At 37.6% G+C, this 17,370-nt stretch overlaps 1 protein-coding gene across 2 annotated transcripts in view; it reads right to left on the minus strand.

Annotated features, from left to right (window-relative positions):
• The window catches only part of KANK1 (KN motif and ankyrin repeat domains 1), a 251,539-nt gene that overhangs the window by 153,010 nt on the left and 81,159 nt on the right, over positions 1–17,370 (minus strand). For both annotated transcript variants that reach the window (XM_021001792.2, XM_021001791.2), the window contains exon 2: positions 5,140–5,250. The gene's annotated coding sequence lies outside the window, so the exon portion shown is untranslated. The remainder of the gene's footprint in view (positions 1–5,139; positions 5,251–17,370) is intronic.

The raw sequence follows: 17,370 nt of genomic DNA on the forward strand, positions 1-17,370 counted from the left end.
ATTTATGTTAAGGCAGAGGACTTAAGAGATTTACAAAGTCAAAAAGAATTCATAACTCCTATATTTTTAATCATCCATCCTCCCAGTGCATGATTTAGTCCATAATTCCCATGAGAAAAATGAAGAAAGTTTTGAAGAACGACTTATTCCCAATGTAAATCTCCAGCAAGCCTCTGTCAATCATGTAAGTCCTTTTGCCCCTGGTTAGCCTTTCTCTACCTCAAGCCCGAAAACTACATTACTATTTAATTGCTTTGTGACTTCTCATTTTATTAAAAGGCAGAAAAAAAACATCAGGAGCTCAAACACAGAGATAAACCCTCCACAGTAAATTGTCCCCTTAAGCAATGAAATTTGCCTCTCAAAATGTAATAAGGTGAGTACTGTGCAAACTCCAGACAAGGAAAATTCTGCATGCCAAGTCCACAACCTTCATCACTGACAGAAACCTTATAGTTCTCTAGAGCACAAGGCTGTAGATCAGAAGGCTTTTTAACACATCTACATGTTTCCTCAAGTTGGTGTGAAGGGCACAACCCAATGAGTCACTTCCCACCCTGGCCATCTCCAACTTATCTTCCAAAACAAAAGCAAAAAACCCCAAAGAAAACAGGGGAAGAAAATGAGGTAGAGGATTTAGAATGGGAGGAAGTGATGAATAATTTTACATCCTCCCCATACTAAAATTGTAACTCACTGGAGGACAATTCTACTTTAGACAGAAAAAAAAATGGATCAGCTTAAAGGTGAAGATTTCTTGTATTTCCCCAATTTCTCTTTTAAGTCCATCTTCCATCCTTATTGATTAGCTATAGAAACCATTATAAGATTATATGACATTACTGAACATGCATAGTACTAAGTAGTTCTGGGGTACAACTTTACAGACTAACCTAGCCTTCATCCTCTTGCATGAATAAGAAAGTGGGATTATAATATGGTTCAGCAAAACTATAAGAAAGAATAATTCTCTCTCTCTGTATCTCTCTCTCTCTCTCTCTCTCTCTCTCACACACACACACACACACACACACAAAATCTCTCTCTCTCTCTCTCTCTCTCCCCCCCCCCAACTTTATAACTTATAAAATACTTTCACCTGATAACAACATCCCATCTCATCCTCAGAAGCCAGGCTAAGATGACAGACCCAGTGGACTTTCCTGGACAATGAAGACCCTTCTGGCTAGGAGCAAAATTCCTGGGACTCAAACAACAAACAAGAAAGCATTCTTGAACAAGCATTTCTTAAACAACTTTGTGCTTTTTTTTTTCTAATCTTAAACCATGTTTGTACCCAATACTATAAGAAGCAGAAGACACAAGACAGCCCTTGCTACCTTTGATCATTTGGATGACTAATTTTAATTTAGCGGTGCATGTCTACTTCATCCCTGGCAGTTCCTAGCCATATAATAAATGTCAACCCTGGCATCTAAGGTCAAGAACCACTTAGTGTGCAATAAGATTTTCCATTGCTACAAAAATGAAGATTCGGGGCAGTTAGGTGGCACAGTGGATAGAGCACCGGCCCTGGATTCAATGGAGGACCTGAGTTCAAATCTGGCCTCAGACACATAACACTTACTAGCTGTATGATCCTGGGTAAGTCACTTAACCCCACTGCCTATCACCCCCCAAAAAAAGAAAAAAGAAAAAATGAAGATGGTACAAGTCTATACAACACCAACTGACACTAAAGTTCAAAAACAGCCTAGTGGTACATCTGCTTTCCATGCCCTGTTGTGAAGACTCCCAATGAGAAAAGCATTAAAACCTAGAAAGCAGGATGACGTTTCAATAATACACGTGTGTATGTGTGTGTATATGTGTGTGTGAGACGTGTGCAGTATTATTTATTTAGAACTGGAAGAACCTAGTTCCTCCAATTACAGAATTAAAAAAAAAAAACAACTGAGGCCCAGAGGGGATGATTTGTTTATGTTCACCAAGGTTAAGGAGCAGGGCTGGGATTTGAACCTGGGATCACCTGGCTCCTGATTCAGCATTCTTTCCACTCCTCTGGGTTATCTCTTAGCAGCTGGAAACACATGGAGTCGTTGTCAGGTGGGATATTTTTCCTCCTTAAACAGAAGCTTCAGAAGGAGTTTTCCCTTTCCTAACTGGAATCTGTGGATCACTTTCCCCTCATTCACAAGTTGTTATTATTAGACCAAGTGTAAGAGATAATAAACAAACAATATAGGACAGGGGTAGGGAGCCTGGGGCTTAAGGCCACATGACCTTAAGGATGCAGGTTCCCACCCCTGACATAGGCAATATATTCCCCTGAAAGCAAGGCTAGAGAAACCACAGGATTCTGATGACCAAACCAGGTGTACAAATGTATGCTTTCTAATTTCAGCTACGTCCTTATTACTGCTGCTCAGGCCATCCTTTTCATCTCTTGCCTAACAGATTACCTACAAGGGCTGTGCTGCACCATAGGTCTTGGAGGACAGAGACCTGGATTCTGGTCACTCACTGGCATCATTTGTGTCCCCTAGGCAAGCCAATCCATCACTTCTGAACCTCAGTTTCTTCATCCCTAAAAGAGGGAGAATAATACTTACACTACCCTACCTGACAGAGCAACTAGGTCCTGCAGAGGATAGAGTGCTGGGCTTGGAATCAGGAAGACTCATCTTCCTGAGTTCAAATACGGCCTCAGACACTGATTAGCTGTGTGACCCTGGGCAAATCACGTAACCCCATTTGCCTCAGTTTCCTCATCTGTAAAATAAGCTGTAGAAGGAAATGGCAAACCACTCCGGTATTTCTGACAAGAAAACTCCAAAGGGGGTCACAAAGAGTCATACATGAATGACTAAAGAACAATAAAAACTATCTGAAGGGATTGCCTCAACAAAAGCATTTTGGGAACTATAAAGGACTATGGAAATATGGCCTCATCACTGCCACTAGTCAAAATGCAGAGAGGGTGTGGCTTAGTGGATACAGATGTCACCTTAGATTCATCAGGGAGACTTGGGTTCCAGGCCGTTTCTTTGGAACACTGTCTGTGTGATCTAGGCAATGAACTCAAACTTTCAGTGTTCCAGACAACTTTCTAAAACTGGGGTTCTTCATTTTGTATGTGCTTCAAGTACCCCTTCCCCTCTGGCAATCTAGAAGCAGCTTTGGGACGCTGCTTGACCAAAGTCATGAAATCTATTGACTCCTCCTGAGAATAATGTTAAATGCATAAAATACAAAGGAGAACAAAAAAAACCAGTTATATTAAAATACAATTATCAAAATCCAAAAAAGAACTGATAAATAGAAGTATGTATAGAATAATTTAACATATATGTATATACATACACACATATACCTATTTGTGTCTAATGGTAGCCATCACTAGGGCAGGGAAGGGGCAGAGAAGGGGAAAAGGGGGGGGAAGAAATAGCAAGCATAGCAGATTTGCAGTTTCACATGAAATCATATTTTTTATTTATTAAATTTATAAAGTTAATTTGGTTTTAAAATAAATTTATTTATTTACAAAAATACTTATTTTATTCCATAAATTAACAATAAAATAAATTAAAATTTAAAAATATATATAGTTAAAAAGGATCCCTGTTTTAAGACTTGAAGTGCTGGTTTACACTGCTAGTGCAAAACCATTTTATAAGGAGATTCCTATGTCAATGAAATCACAGATACAGTAAAAACAAACAAAAATAAAAAACAAAACCCAACTACTAGTCACAATGACTATTGTAAATCCTTTCCATTGTAAATCCTCCAACTGCTGAAATCCTGTGTACCCACCCCAACAGCTAAGAGGAATAGTAGCCAGAGTGCAAGACTTGGAAGTCAGAAAGACCCGAGTTCAAATTCCATCTCAGATACTCCCTAGCAGATTGACTCCTAGACAAGGCACAATAAGCCTCAGTTTCCTCATATATATAAATGAGGACAGTAATAGCCTTGTGTGACCTTGGGTAAGTCACTTAACCCCAATGCCTCCAAAAAAAAGAGGAAGGAAGGAAGGGAGAGAGGGAGGAAGGGAAGAAGGGAGGAAGGAAGGAAGGAAGGAAGGAAGGAAGGAAGGAAGGAAGGAAGGAAGGAAGGAAGGAAGGAAGGAAGGAAGGAAGGAAGGAAGGAAGGAAGGAAAGGAAGGAAGGAAGGAAGGAAGGGAGAAATGCGTCCATAAACCAAAATCAGTATGTCATTTCTTCTAGAACTCTTTCAGAAAAGAGCCTTGACCGTCATCCTCTAGTGTACCTCCACGGTTTTTCTATTCCCTCTGAAGCCATCTCAATTTTACCTTCAATCATATAGCTTTCACCCTCCAGGAAGCTATTGTTCAGTCATTTCAGTCATGTCAGAATCCACGTGACCCCATTTGGGCTAAGCTTAGACAAACAACTATAGAGACCTATGCCCTACAAACTTCCAACAGTCTTACAAGCACAGGAGCCAATTCATTATACATGACAGAAGTACAAAGAATTAGAGCTATTTGTTGTTTAATAAGATCAGAAAAGTCCTTTTTACTGGATGCTGACATTTTACAAATAGCTTTGAAAACCAATCAAGCACTTTTGAAATTTGGACTCATTATTTTCAGCCGATCTATGCCATGGAGAGGAGAGGAAAACTCTTTCTTGAAATGTCAAAATGTTATTTAAGAAAGCCTGAAACATTTACAACCAGACTAAACTTTCTCCATTAACTACAGATAAAAAGTGAAATGTTCTTTTCTTTAAAAAGCAACATAAAGAAGGGCCTCTTAGAAACGACAACTTCACAAACATGAATGTGATTGCTTTATCTCTATTTTTCTTTGTTACCCTATGGCCTTGTTTCTTTAACATGTGTTGGCCATACTGGATAGTACAGTATAATTCTTAGGATAAGGGGCTGATCTGACTAGCATTTCAGTTTTTTGTTAATTTAAGCTACGTAATGACAACTCTCATTCTTTGGGACCAAAACCCATGGTTCAATTCTAATCCTACATATCTTTGTGAACACATACATGCTGATTTAATAAAATAAACTCTTTAGCAGATTGTGAGATAGATGCCTGAGGTAAAAAAAAGAGAAGAGAATACACTTAACATGTTCCCAAACCAAAAACAAACCTTCTCATTTTGAATTACCAAACCACACCACAAAGGAGCTTACCTTATTTGTGTATGTCGAAGATTTTTAAATCAAGTACTGTTACGATATCAAGTGAATGGAAATGAATCAATGGTTCAGCAAAGCAGTCCATTCAATTCCATGAAAATTATCCTGAAATGTGAAAGAAAATATCATTTAGACACATTAGAACATGTTTCAAGTAAGACATAAATAAAACAGTACTAAATCAAGCACCAGAGAAATCCAATAATGACACGTAACACAGCAAAACCTCATTAGCTTACAGTAATTGGTGTAGGATATGACAAAGAAAGGCCCAGAGGCAAGCCTAGATAAAGGAAGGTTTCTCAGAATTCTCAATTCTGTGGTCAACTTATCCCAGAAATGCCCAGAAATAGGGAAGGTTTCCTTTCCAAGGATGGAATCTTAGGTCTGTGGCTCTTCTACTTAAAGGGATTCATGAGCAGTTACTCCTCTCCTTTCCTGCCCAATGAAGTTGTCTCTTTAAAAAAGTCCAATATCAGCCAAATAGTGACACCTCAGCCTCATACTCTTGCTTCTCCCTGACTTTGAACTCTATATGATTAATATGAAGTTCATGCTCAGAAGAACTGGGTTTAATTCTGGGCACCAGGAACAATACTGACAAAGTGGAACTTGTCCAGAAGAGGGCAAATCAGGATGGTGCGGGAAATTGAAAGCCTGCCATAGGGGGATAATCTGTAGGCCTAGAGAAGACTTACTGGAGACACAATCATTGCCTTCAAATATTTGAAGGATTATATTGAGTTTGTTGTACTTGGTGCCAGAAGGCAAAACTAAAAAATAATGGGTGAAGGTTGAAAAGAAGCAAATTTTGGCTTGAAAAATGGAAGTTTTCTCACAATTACAGCTTTCAAAAAGAAAAATGGCCTCTGGAGGTACTGTCTTCTCCATCCTTGGTTGGGCAACCAATTGTCTCTAAGATATTGTGGAGGAAAATACTACTTTGTATATTGAATAATAGTGTATGAGGTCCTGTCCAACTCCAAGGTTCCGTAATTCTATTCCAGTTATGTACACTAAGCACTTATCCATACCAAACAAATTAGTCCTTAGTTAAAAGATATTTTTGACCATGCACTAGTTATTTCATGCATATTAGTGGTATCCCCCTAACTGCTTAGTAAGTTTTTTGATTTTGGGGTCTTGTATTATGTACCTAAAACAGAAGCATAGAAATACAAGTTAGTTGGGTTTTTTTTAACGTGTACTTTATATAGAGAGTAAAATAATGTAATTTCCCAAAGTTAATTTTTGAAAAACAAGTTTCATCAAGTGGAATTCAATCAATAATAGTTAGCAATTCTTTTTAAATTCAGGTAATACTTTTGTTATAATTACTTCTGAGTTACAAGATATGAGCTAAAAAATAACTAAACCTATCATCAAAACCCTAAAATTATTTCAATATTTATAGAACACTCAACAAATTAATTCTTTTCTTGAAACAAAGTTGCATATCTTTGAAATTTTTTCTAGTTTTATTCCATACAAATACTATTTATTTTGATTTTTTTTGAAAAAAAGTATTGAATTCTGAAAAAAATCTCTTAACTTATAAACATTTATGCTTTAAGCTAAAGTTTATTTATCAATCTACACTTTTCCCCTCTATTTGGAGAGAGGTTAAGTACAAAGGACTAGCATAAATATTGGTAATATTATCTATAGAAATCTGGAACCTCTGACTTAACCTAGGTGACGAGTATCTAGGAATACCTGGGACTATAATTCTCAGGCAAACATTCAAAGACAAGCATGTATATCTTTAATAACATAAGAAATGTCATATAGCATCAGATCTATCATCTAGTTCAGAGTTCTAACTATGACAGAATTAACAAGTAATATGTCACAAAGTCCCACATTATCAAATTTAGACTACTGGGGCAGCTAGCCCTGGAGTTAGGAGGACCTGAGTTCAAATCCGACCTCAGACCAAACACTTGGCACTTACTAGCTGTGTGACGCTGGACATGTCACTTAACCCTAACTGCCTAAAAAATAATAATAATTTAGACTATGGTTATCCCTTCCACATTATGGGGGCACCTCTACAATCTGGAAAATATGCATAAAATTTTTTGGCACTCCCTTCATACCAGAAAAGAAATCTGAATTATTTGATATTAAAAGATAAAATATGCTGATATTACACAATATTCTACATATATTTTATGCATTTCTGAGTTTCTAACTTTTTCCGTGTCATCTACTGGCCTTCGCGTGTTGTCTGCAGCTTCTAAAAACTCTCCAAAATTTTCCATTTAATTTCTTATGCTGACCCGCAATATGTTGAAACCACAATGGGGAAAGATGAGATGTGGACGGGATAACTGTATCATCTCTTATTTTGTACCATCTAAACAGTCAGCTAATTAGGTACCTAGTCAAGAGTTAATATTTGCAGACATTTCTTAGATAATAGCCTTTCAGGATCTACAAAGCACTTTATGTATACTATATCATTTGATCCTTGCAACACTTTTATAAGACGAGTTGCTACTGTTACTATCACCCCCATTTTACAGATAAAGCAATTGAGGCAGAGTGTTAAAGGTTTGTTCATGATCACACAGATTTTTATTTGTTAGGGGTAGGATTCAAACTTGAGCTCTTTCCAGATTCCAAGTTCATCATCCTTGCTACTACAATTGTGTCATTTATTAAATATATTTAAATTTATTTATTTAAACATTAATTTACTAGTAACAACTCATTTACAAAATTCTTTAAGGTTTACAAAGTGTACCCCTGACAATAATCCCATGAGGTATTTACTTTCCTAAAGTCAGAGTGTCAGAGCCAGAATTCAAACCAAGGTTTCTCTGAACTCCAAATTCGATACTCTTTCCATTACACAATACTAAAGTCAAGGGGTTGGGAGTGGAGATGAAGGGAGGAGGAATAGTATGGAGCATCTGCTTAGACCAAAGGGTCTTAACTTCTTTTCTGTCATGGACCTCTTTGTCCGGTGAAGCCTATGTAACCCTTCTCAGAGGAATGAATTTATTGAAAAATTCTTAATTTAAGTAAGTGCAACATTTCAGTTAGGGGCTAAGGGAAAATAAAGATGTAATTTTTTTTCTCATCCAAATTCAGAGACTCCCTAAAATCTTCATATCCCCTTCTTTCTACCTACATGGCCACTACACTAGTCAGGCCCATCATCTCTTAATCAGCCTCTCCCTTTTCAATGCATCTTCCACACAAATGCTAGTGACTTTCCTGGAGTACATCTGACCATGTCAGTCCCATACTCAATAAACTTCAGTGGCTCTCTGTTCCTTTTAGGAGGAAATATATTAAGTCATCTACTTGGCCTATCAAAACCTGACCTAATCCTATCTTCTCAGTCTACTTATCACATATTACCACCTTTCACACACAGTAGAATCCAGCCAAATGGGCTTTCTAACTGTTCCTTCCACTTCCTCTTCTGGCTCTGTTTCTTTGAACTGTATGTCCCCAATGCCCAGAATATCCTCTCTTCTCACTGCTGCTTTTAGCAATGCTAATTTCCTTCAAGGTTTAGCTTTCTCCAGAAGCCTTTCCTTCTCTACCCCCCAACCCTGTCTGCTATTGCTTTATTCCCTAAATAATCTGGTATCTATTTTGTGCATGTATGTGTGTGTGTATGTATGTATGTGTGTATATATATATATATATATATATAGTATGTATATATGTATATGTATATATATATATATATATATATATATATATATATATATATATATATATATATATATATATATATATATATATATATATATGTATGTGTGTGTATTGTGTGTATCCACCCCCCATGGATGGAGATATAGATACAGAGAGAGAGAGAGAGAGAGAGATACATAGATACATAGATAACCTCCATCCAAAGGGTTTCCTCCGTTAGAATGAAAACTCTTTGAGGGCAGGAATTATTTCAATTCCTTCTATTCCCAGCACCTAGCCCAATCCTTGGCATATAAGAAATCCCTAATAAATATTTATTGAGCACTTCTAAGGCTATATCCCAAAGAGATCATACAAATGGGAAAGGGACCCACATGTACAAAAATATTCACAGCAGCTCTTTTTGTAGTGGCAGAGAATTGGAAATTGAGAGGATGCCCATCAACTGGGGAAAGGCTGAGCAAGTTGTGGTATCTGAATGTAATGGAATACAATTGTGCTATAAGAAATGATGAACAGGTTGACTTCAGAAAAACCTGGAAAGACTTGTATGGTCTGATGCTGAGTGAAGTGAGCAAAACCAAGAGAACTTTGTATGCAGTTAACAGCCACGTTGTGTGATGACTGATATTGATAAACTTAGCCCTTCACAGCATTACAGGGATCTAAGACATCTCCAGAGGCTCATGATGGAAAATGCTATCCACATCCAAAGAAAGTACTATGGAAGTTGAATCGCTATCATCTTTTCTCTCTTCTGTTGAGTTTTGTTTCCTCTTTCTGATGGTTCCTCCTATTGGTTTTAATTTTTACTGAAAATATGTTTAATAGCAGTGTAAATGCATAGCCTATATCAGATTGTGCACCGTCTTGGGGAAGGTGGTAGGGAGGAAGGGGGAGAAAAATTTTAAACTCAAAAGCATATGGAAGTGATTGTTGATAAATCAAAATAAACTAATAAAATTTTTTAAAAAAATAAATATTTATTGAGGGGCAGCTAGGTGGCACAGTGGATAGAGCACCGGCCCTGGATTCTGGAAGACCTGAGTTCAAATCCGACCTCAGACACATAACACACTAGCTGTGTGACCCTGGGCAAGTCACTTAATCCCATTGGCTAGCCAAAATAATTTAATAAATACTTATTGATTAAAAAATGCTAAATATTTATCATGTGATATTCCATTATAGCAACCCGTATTCATCTTATCCCTCTACTAGATCCAAAAAGAGGTCAAAAAGAGGTAAAAATAAACAGAAAACCATGTATCCATCTGAACCTTAAGTCTTGGCTCCCCAAAGAGTTCTTCTATTACCAGAGTCTAATCACTCACTTCATAAACAGCATGGCCTTCAGTATGGCGGACAAACCTGGCCTGGCTTTGTAGAACTGTGAATACTTACCTAATGAGAACAACTAATTCTGCTCCTACCCTTGCTCTAGCAAATGCGAGCCTCTGATCTACTTTAAATCAGCAGGCCAGCCAACAGAATTTAAAATGAGTCGAGTCCACAAATCAAAAAAGCCTTTCAGTTAGAAACTGTGGTTACTCACTTTGAGTGAAATAATAATTTAGTTTTTTTTCCTAAGTATTATTTATACCATGAATAACTAAACTAGGCATTATTTCTAAAAAGTATTGACTGCAGTTTGTGAGCAGCCCCATGGCGCAGTGTAAACAGCTCTGCTCTTCATTACCTCTTACTATGTGACCTTGGACAAATTATTTTACGTCTCTAGATCTGTTTCCACATCCACAAAATAAAGGAGTTGGCCTAAAAGCAGCACCTAATATTGTACAGCACGTTTAAGACCTGGGTTCAAATACTGTTTCAGATATTATCTCAATGGATCAAAACGAGCCTGGTGTTGTGACCCTTAGCCTCCTTGTCCAGAGACCTGGGTTCAAGTCTATCCTTAATGCTTAAACAGGCAATCAGCCTGACCCTGGGCAGGCTACTTTTCAGAAGCAGGCAGACAAAGATCTGCATTAGCAGAGGGAATTTCTACCTCAGGAGTTCTCTATAGCAACGAAATCACAGGTCTATTCTCCCACACCTCCAAATATTAGATTCTCACAACAAGATTGTAATTTTAGGGTTAAGGAAACTACAACTGTGACGAGTGACTCACACTGAACTATTATGTGAAGCATCCTTTGAACACAAGTCTTGAGCCTAACTCCAAGTTCAGTGAACTTTCCACTAAACCACCCTTTCTGGCTCTGAATAGGGTGATCCTATAACCATGTGGAAGTCGCTTCATCTCTCTCCAACTCAGTTTCCTTATCTGTAAAAATGAGGAGCGCAGTTGTCCTACCTATACCTCTCAGGGTTTTGCTGTGAGAAGAACATTTTGCAAGTTGTCAACTTTAAGACAGCATTGACATTTGGCTCTCCAACACTGTTTATAATAAACATGATTCTAAAACAACATGTTTCCCCTTTATCAATAACACCCCCCCTTACTTTAGTAGCTCTGCTAAGGGCAAAGTACATTGTTCACCCCATAACCATGGTTATGGTAATCACTGAATTAGCCCTCCTGTCCTGCCCTCTTGGAAGTGTCTCCCGTTACTGTTAAGTTGAAATTTCTGTAAAGAAATATTAGCTTGAAACCAAGGCTACTTTATCAGTGAATACAACTGTAACCCCATGGCAAAAAACAAACAAAAAAACCCCTAAACAGTTCCAGATATCCAATGTCCATCCACTTCTCCAACAAAATGTATACCTAAATCTCAACTGCAGGGGAGTAGCAGCACAGCCCTCCTATATATAAATATTTTATGTGCAGCTCGTAATGAAATTCTAGATGAATATATAGTTGAAGAAACTTTGCTATCAGCTGGTTGCACAAGTGAGCTTTTTTTCAATAAATAGAAAGTAAGGCCATTTCATTCTACTGGATATACCCCCTGAGTTAGAGCTCAGAACTCCCCAAACGCTTTTATTACTTAATTGTCTTTCCTCTCAAAATTCCATGGTTGTACAATTGCTGTCTTTGGGGAAACCAGCCTGCAAAATGAATGCCAGACTAAGTGGTTGGTAATTGAGTCACAAGAGAGATTGGTGATGTTCATTTACAGTTAATTCATAATCACTAAGAGGACAGAAGATAGTACAATGGATGGAGTGATGAGCCTAGAGTCAAGAAGAATCATCTTCCTGAATTCATATCCAGCCTCAGACACTTACTAGCTGTATGACCCTGGGCAAGTCACTTAACCCTGTTTGCCTTAGTTTTCCCATCTGTAAAATGAGCTGGAGAAGGAAATGGAAAACCACATCAGTATCTTTGCCAAGAAAACCCAAATGGGGTCACGAAGAGTTGGACATGACTGAAATGACCGAACAACAACAACAAAAAGAGGACAGAAGATCATAAATCTATATGCAAAGTATACTGTCTTGACCCAAGTCAGATTTCTCACAGGAACTCACTGGCCTCTTTAAAAAACAAAATAACAAAAATAAGAGTAAGACAGGAGGACATCCCAGCACAATTAAATAGTCTTTATTTTTTATTCATGGAATGCATCTACAAAACCTTCAGGTCTCCCAAGACAGCTCTAGGCTGGGAATTGGCTGAAAGAAAAACAGAAACACAAAAAGAAAACCCTTTTGGCAGTGAGGTTGCAAACAACAAGGATCACTGCTGAGAAGAGGTGTTCTACAATGATTGGTCATTTTGGCCTAGGGAGGGAAGGGAATGCTAATTGGCTGGCAATTCTCTTCCAGAGGGCCAACCTTTTCACAAGGAAGTTGAGAAACATTGGACGGAAGACAGAAAAGGCAAGAAAGAAGAAAAGCAAGGGAGAGGTTTAAAAAAAAAAGTAGTGTTGGCACCCCAGGCGCTGGAGAAAAGAGCTAGCAAAGAATGAACAAGTGCATAGCATGGGGTGGTGTCTCAGTGAGGCCCTAATGATATTACTATCTTATTATTAATATTAATAATTAATAACCCTTATATTATAAATTTCCTTTTAATAAATTTAATAAAAGTCATGCATTATTATAAATATTGTTATAATATAATAATTAAAAATTAATGAAAATAATATTAATAATTAATTAACAGCTTCTTCATCTGTAAAATGAGAAATGAGGCAGCCTGGGTGGAATAGGGGTGTGGGACAGGTGATGGGTAAGGTATCTTCTAACTGTATAATCCTATACTAAGCTCAAGGCACATTAGTCACAGGAGGGTAGTTGTTCCACGATGAGACATTAGTATAGCTTACCCTGAGGACACAGTGTCTAGTAACACTGACCTGCCCGTGTTACCTCACAGAAACAAAAGAAGGCCCATATGAACCATTAGCATTAACAACAATTATTACTATTATTACTAACATTAAGTTATTCTGCCAGAGGAAGGAACTGAGTTCAAATTGAAGTATAACAGTCTCACTTTTTTTTTTAATATGGCTAATATGGAAATATGTTTTGCATTATTTCACATGTACAAATTGATTTTATTTTGCTTGCATTCTCAGTGAGTAGAGAAGGGGTGGGAGAGAATTTGGAACTCAATTTAAAAAGAAAAGAATGTTAAAAATAAGTAATATTTTTAAAAAGCCATAAAATCATTATCAATATTAAATAGCTGGCATTTATAGAAGGCTTTAAGGCTTTCTCCTGATAACTGAGTTATCTTCTGATGATAATAAAGAATCTCTCCATTTTTCTTTTGGAATTTCATTAAAAATTTTTTTTAATATATTTTTCCAATTACATGTCAAAACTATTATAATAAAGAATCTCTAAGTTTAGAAGGAGCAAGTTCTCTTCAAAATAACCTAGCATAAACGCTTGAAGTGATGGGGGAGAGCTAACCATTTTTTTAAAAAATTCTCTTGTAATCCCTAAAAATAAAAGAATGAAATTTAAAACTCTGGAGTTTGACTTTATACCCATTATGTAGGTAAGCAGGGTAGTACAAAGGAAAGAGCACTGGCTTATGAAACAGAAGACCTGGGTTCAAATTCCACTTCTGACACCACACTATGACCTATGCCAGTTTGGGTCTGTTTCCTCACCTATAAAATGAGGACGAACAAGATGGCTTTCAAGATTCCTTTCAAATCTGCTTCTATATCATGAAAATAGCAAAGATGATAAAAGATGTAATAGTCAACGCTATGGGAAGTTAGCTACACTAAGTAGAAGAGCAGTGAATTGGTCTAATCTTTCTAGAAAACCTTTCTTGATTAATTCCAAAATGCTCACTACTGAACGTATACGCCAAAGGAGTTTAAAGACAGAAAGCTTCCATGTATACCAAAATACTCATAGGGCTAGGGATGGGAACTGGACCTGTGATTTCATTAGCTAAGAGTAGAGGACTTCTAGTACCAATGGTGCTTGGAGCTTTTCTGCAAATTATATTCTAGGGATCTGCTCAGAGTGGTATGAGGTTAAGTGATTTGCCCTGAGACACACAACCAAGTATGTATTCGGAGGCCAGCCATATCACGCTTCCTCTCTATTCATAATACTGTGCCTTTTTTGTGGTAGCAGAACACTAGAAATCAAAAAGATGACCCAAATAAGTTCTCAAACTTATTTGGCCCACTGCCCCCTTTAAAATAAATTACTCAGCACCCCTCTGGAAATATTTCTTTAATCAGTTAACCTTTTTTAAATTTATAACATTTCAAAAAAATACAAAATACATATTTTTAAAATGATGCGTCTTAGGGGCAGCAGGTGGTGCAGTGGATACAGCACTGGCCCTGGAGTCAGGAGGACCTGAATTGAAATCCAATCTCTGACACATGACAGTCACTAACTGTGTGACCTTAGGCAATCCTAATTGCCTCACCAAAAGAAAAAAAAATGATGCATCTTAACTTGAATAACTTATTGTAAATTTGCGGCAGCTTTTCTGCATTGAAATTATGAAGACACAATATTGCATCATGTAATCATATATTTTCATATTATAATAAATCACTACACACACATATTCCTGCCAATGCATGCTGGACTTCCTGACAATGCGTGACAATGTGGGACAATGCACGACATGCTCACCTGCCAACACTTGCTTGTTAAGACCCATCAGTGGACTTGACCACTGATCAGTTCTAACTTGCATTTTTGCGTATATTTGGAAAATAATGTAAACACTATGACTTTAACTTTCTTATACAACAGATGAAACATGTGCAAATGGTTTTTCAAAATTTTCTTCACTCTTCTTTCCTTATGCTTCCACTACCCCCTTATTTTTATTCAACGCCCCCCCAACTGCACCCAAGGCTACTACAGCCCCCTTGGATAGTTCCAGCACCCCCCCCGGAGTGGTATCACCCACTTTACTAACCTATGTGTGTATATGATTGCCAGGCAGTATTACTGTGCCATAAAAAATAACAAACATAAAGAATCAGAGAAACACAGGAAACACAATATGAACTGATGCAAAAAGAAGAAAAGAGCATCAGCAGTACAAAGTACACAATGACCACAATAATTAATTGAAACAACACTAAAGGGCAGCAGAACTCGGATTAACTGCAAGTATCAGTATGGGTTCTTAAGGACCATTATGGGTATTGATGTTGGAAAAATTGTCAGAGGCATCTCTGTGACTTTTCTATCTTGTTTGTTTTCCTCTGTTACTAGGAGGCTGCATGGTCAGAGTACTGAGAAGAGACTGTAAGAGACAGTGTTAAAAAAAAAAGGCACCAACCTATTTTTAATGACTGTTTTTTGTACTCACCCTCCATGAACCAATAACAGTGAGTGAAAATATATCAGATGGAAAGGTCAGCACAAATTGTGGACTGCAAAGCATGTCACTGTTATCAGTGTAGAAATCACTGAAAATGTTTCATGAGGAATGCTTACCAATCAAAGGAAACTGGTGGGAATAGAGAAGATGATGATGATTTTTCTAAGGGTTTTGGGACAGGGGGTAAGAAATCTTTCAGCCTTTGATTTAGTAACTCATATTGTAGAGTGACTCTATGTTGTCAAACTCCCCAGGAGGGCATGCTACACATGCTTTCACATTCCACCTTTATTAGAAAAAAGCAAATTACCAAAGAGTATATCATCAATGGGGCCTTTTGGCACTAAGTTCACTATACATCCATCCCTCTGACCCCATGTGCTATAATAAAAAGATAACGGGAAAAAAATTTTAATGAAAAGAGAATGGGAGTGGAGTCAGAAGCAGGTTGGTTCAAGTACTAGCTACTTCCGCCTCTTACCACATAACTTGGGGTAAGTAACCTAACATCTGTAAGCCTTGGTTCCCAATTCTATAAAATTGTGATAAAATTGCTTGGCTCAAATCCCACAAAAAAGGCAATAAATCTTTTCTGTCCTACTGCCTTCCCTCTCCAATTCTATAAAATTGTGATAATTCTGCTTGGCTCAATTCCCACAAAAAGGCAAGAAATCTTCCCCAATCACACGTTTTTCCACCCTACTGCCTTCCCTCTGGTATCACCTCCAATCTACCTTGTAAATACCTGGAATGTTTTGTTTTCATGTTGTCTCTCCCATTAGAATGAGTTTCTACTTGACACTTAGCAGGTACCAACAAAGGTCTACGTAGTCAAAGCTATGGTAATTCCAGTATATGGCTGTATATTCCAATATATGGTCGTGAGTGCTGGACCATAAGGAAAGCTGAGCCCACAGAATTGATGCTTCTGAATTGTGGTGCTGGAAAAGACTTTTGAGAGTCCCTTGGATAGCAAGGAGATCAAATCAATCAATACTTAAATAAATTAATTCAGACTATTCAACGGAAGGAAAAATACTGAAGCTTAAATACTTTGGCTGAATAATGAGAAGACAGGACTCATTGGAAAAGACCCTGATGTTGGAAAAGATTGAAGACAACAAGGAAAAGAGGACAACAGAGGATGAAATGGATAGTGTCATGGAAGCAATGAACATGAGCTTGGACAGACTTCAGGAGACAGTGGAAGACAGAAGGGCCTGGCATGTTAATAGTCCATGGTGTCATAAAGAGTCAGACACTACTGAATGAAAACAACAAATAGAAACTTAATGATAGCTAGCAAATATATAGCATATTATGGTTTGCAAAATGCTTCACAAATATATCACTTGAGCCTCACAACAACTTGGGGAAGCAGGTGCTATTGTTATACCCATTTCACAGATGAGGCAACTGATAGTTTGCCCAGGGTCACACCTCCATCTAGAGGCTGAATTCAGGTATTCTTTATTCCCAGTCCAGCCTGCACCACCTATGAATTGTCTGATCTCACGCACTTCCAGCTGGGGGGAATGTCCTCCCTTCTTCTCTCTACCTGTAAAACTCTTTACTGATCTTTCAAGGACCTGCTAGAATTCCACCTCATTTTCAGTGGCTGAACAAACTTTCTCCCTTCTCTGAAATGTTGTTGAATTTTATACAAGCCAGTTAGTCTTTAGGCAAATCTGAGGCCCAGTCAAGTTAAATTTGGGTGGGTACTGTAGCCAATGAGTGATGGGTTTTTTTTCAGCTGCCATCTCTAAAGAAGACAAGTCATGGAAAGGTTGAAATAGATAAGTATGGAA

Source organism: Phascolarctos cinereus, unplaced genomic scaffold (genome assembly GCF_003287225.1).
Source record: "Phascolarctos cinereus isolate Bilbo 61053 unplaced genomic scaffold, phaCin_HiC Scaffold_4;HRSCAF=312, whole genome shotgun sequence".
NCBI lineage: Eukaryota > Metazoa > Chordata > Mammalia > Diprotodontia > Phascolarctidae > Phascolarctos > Phascolarctos cinereus.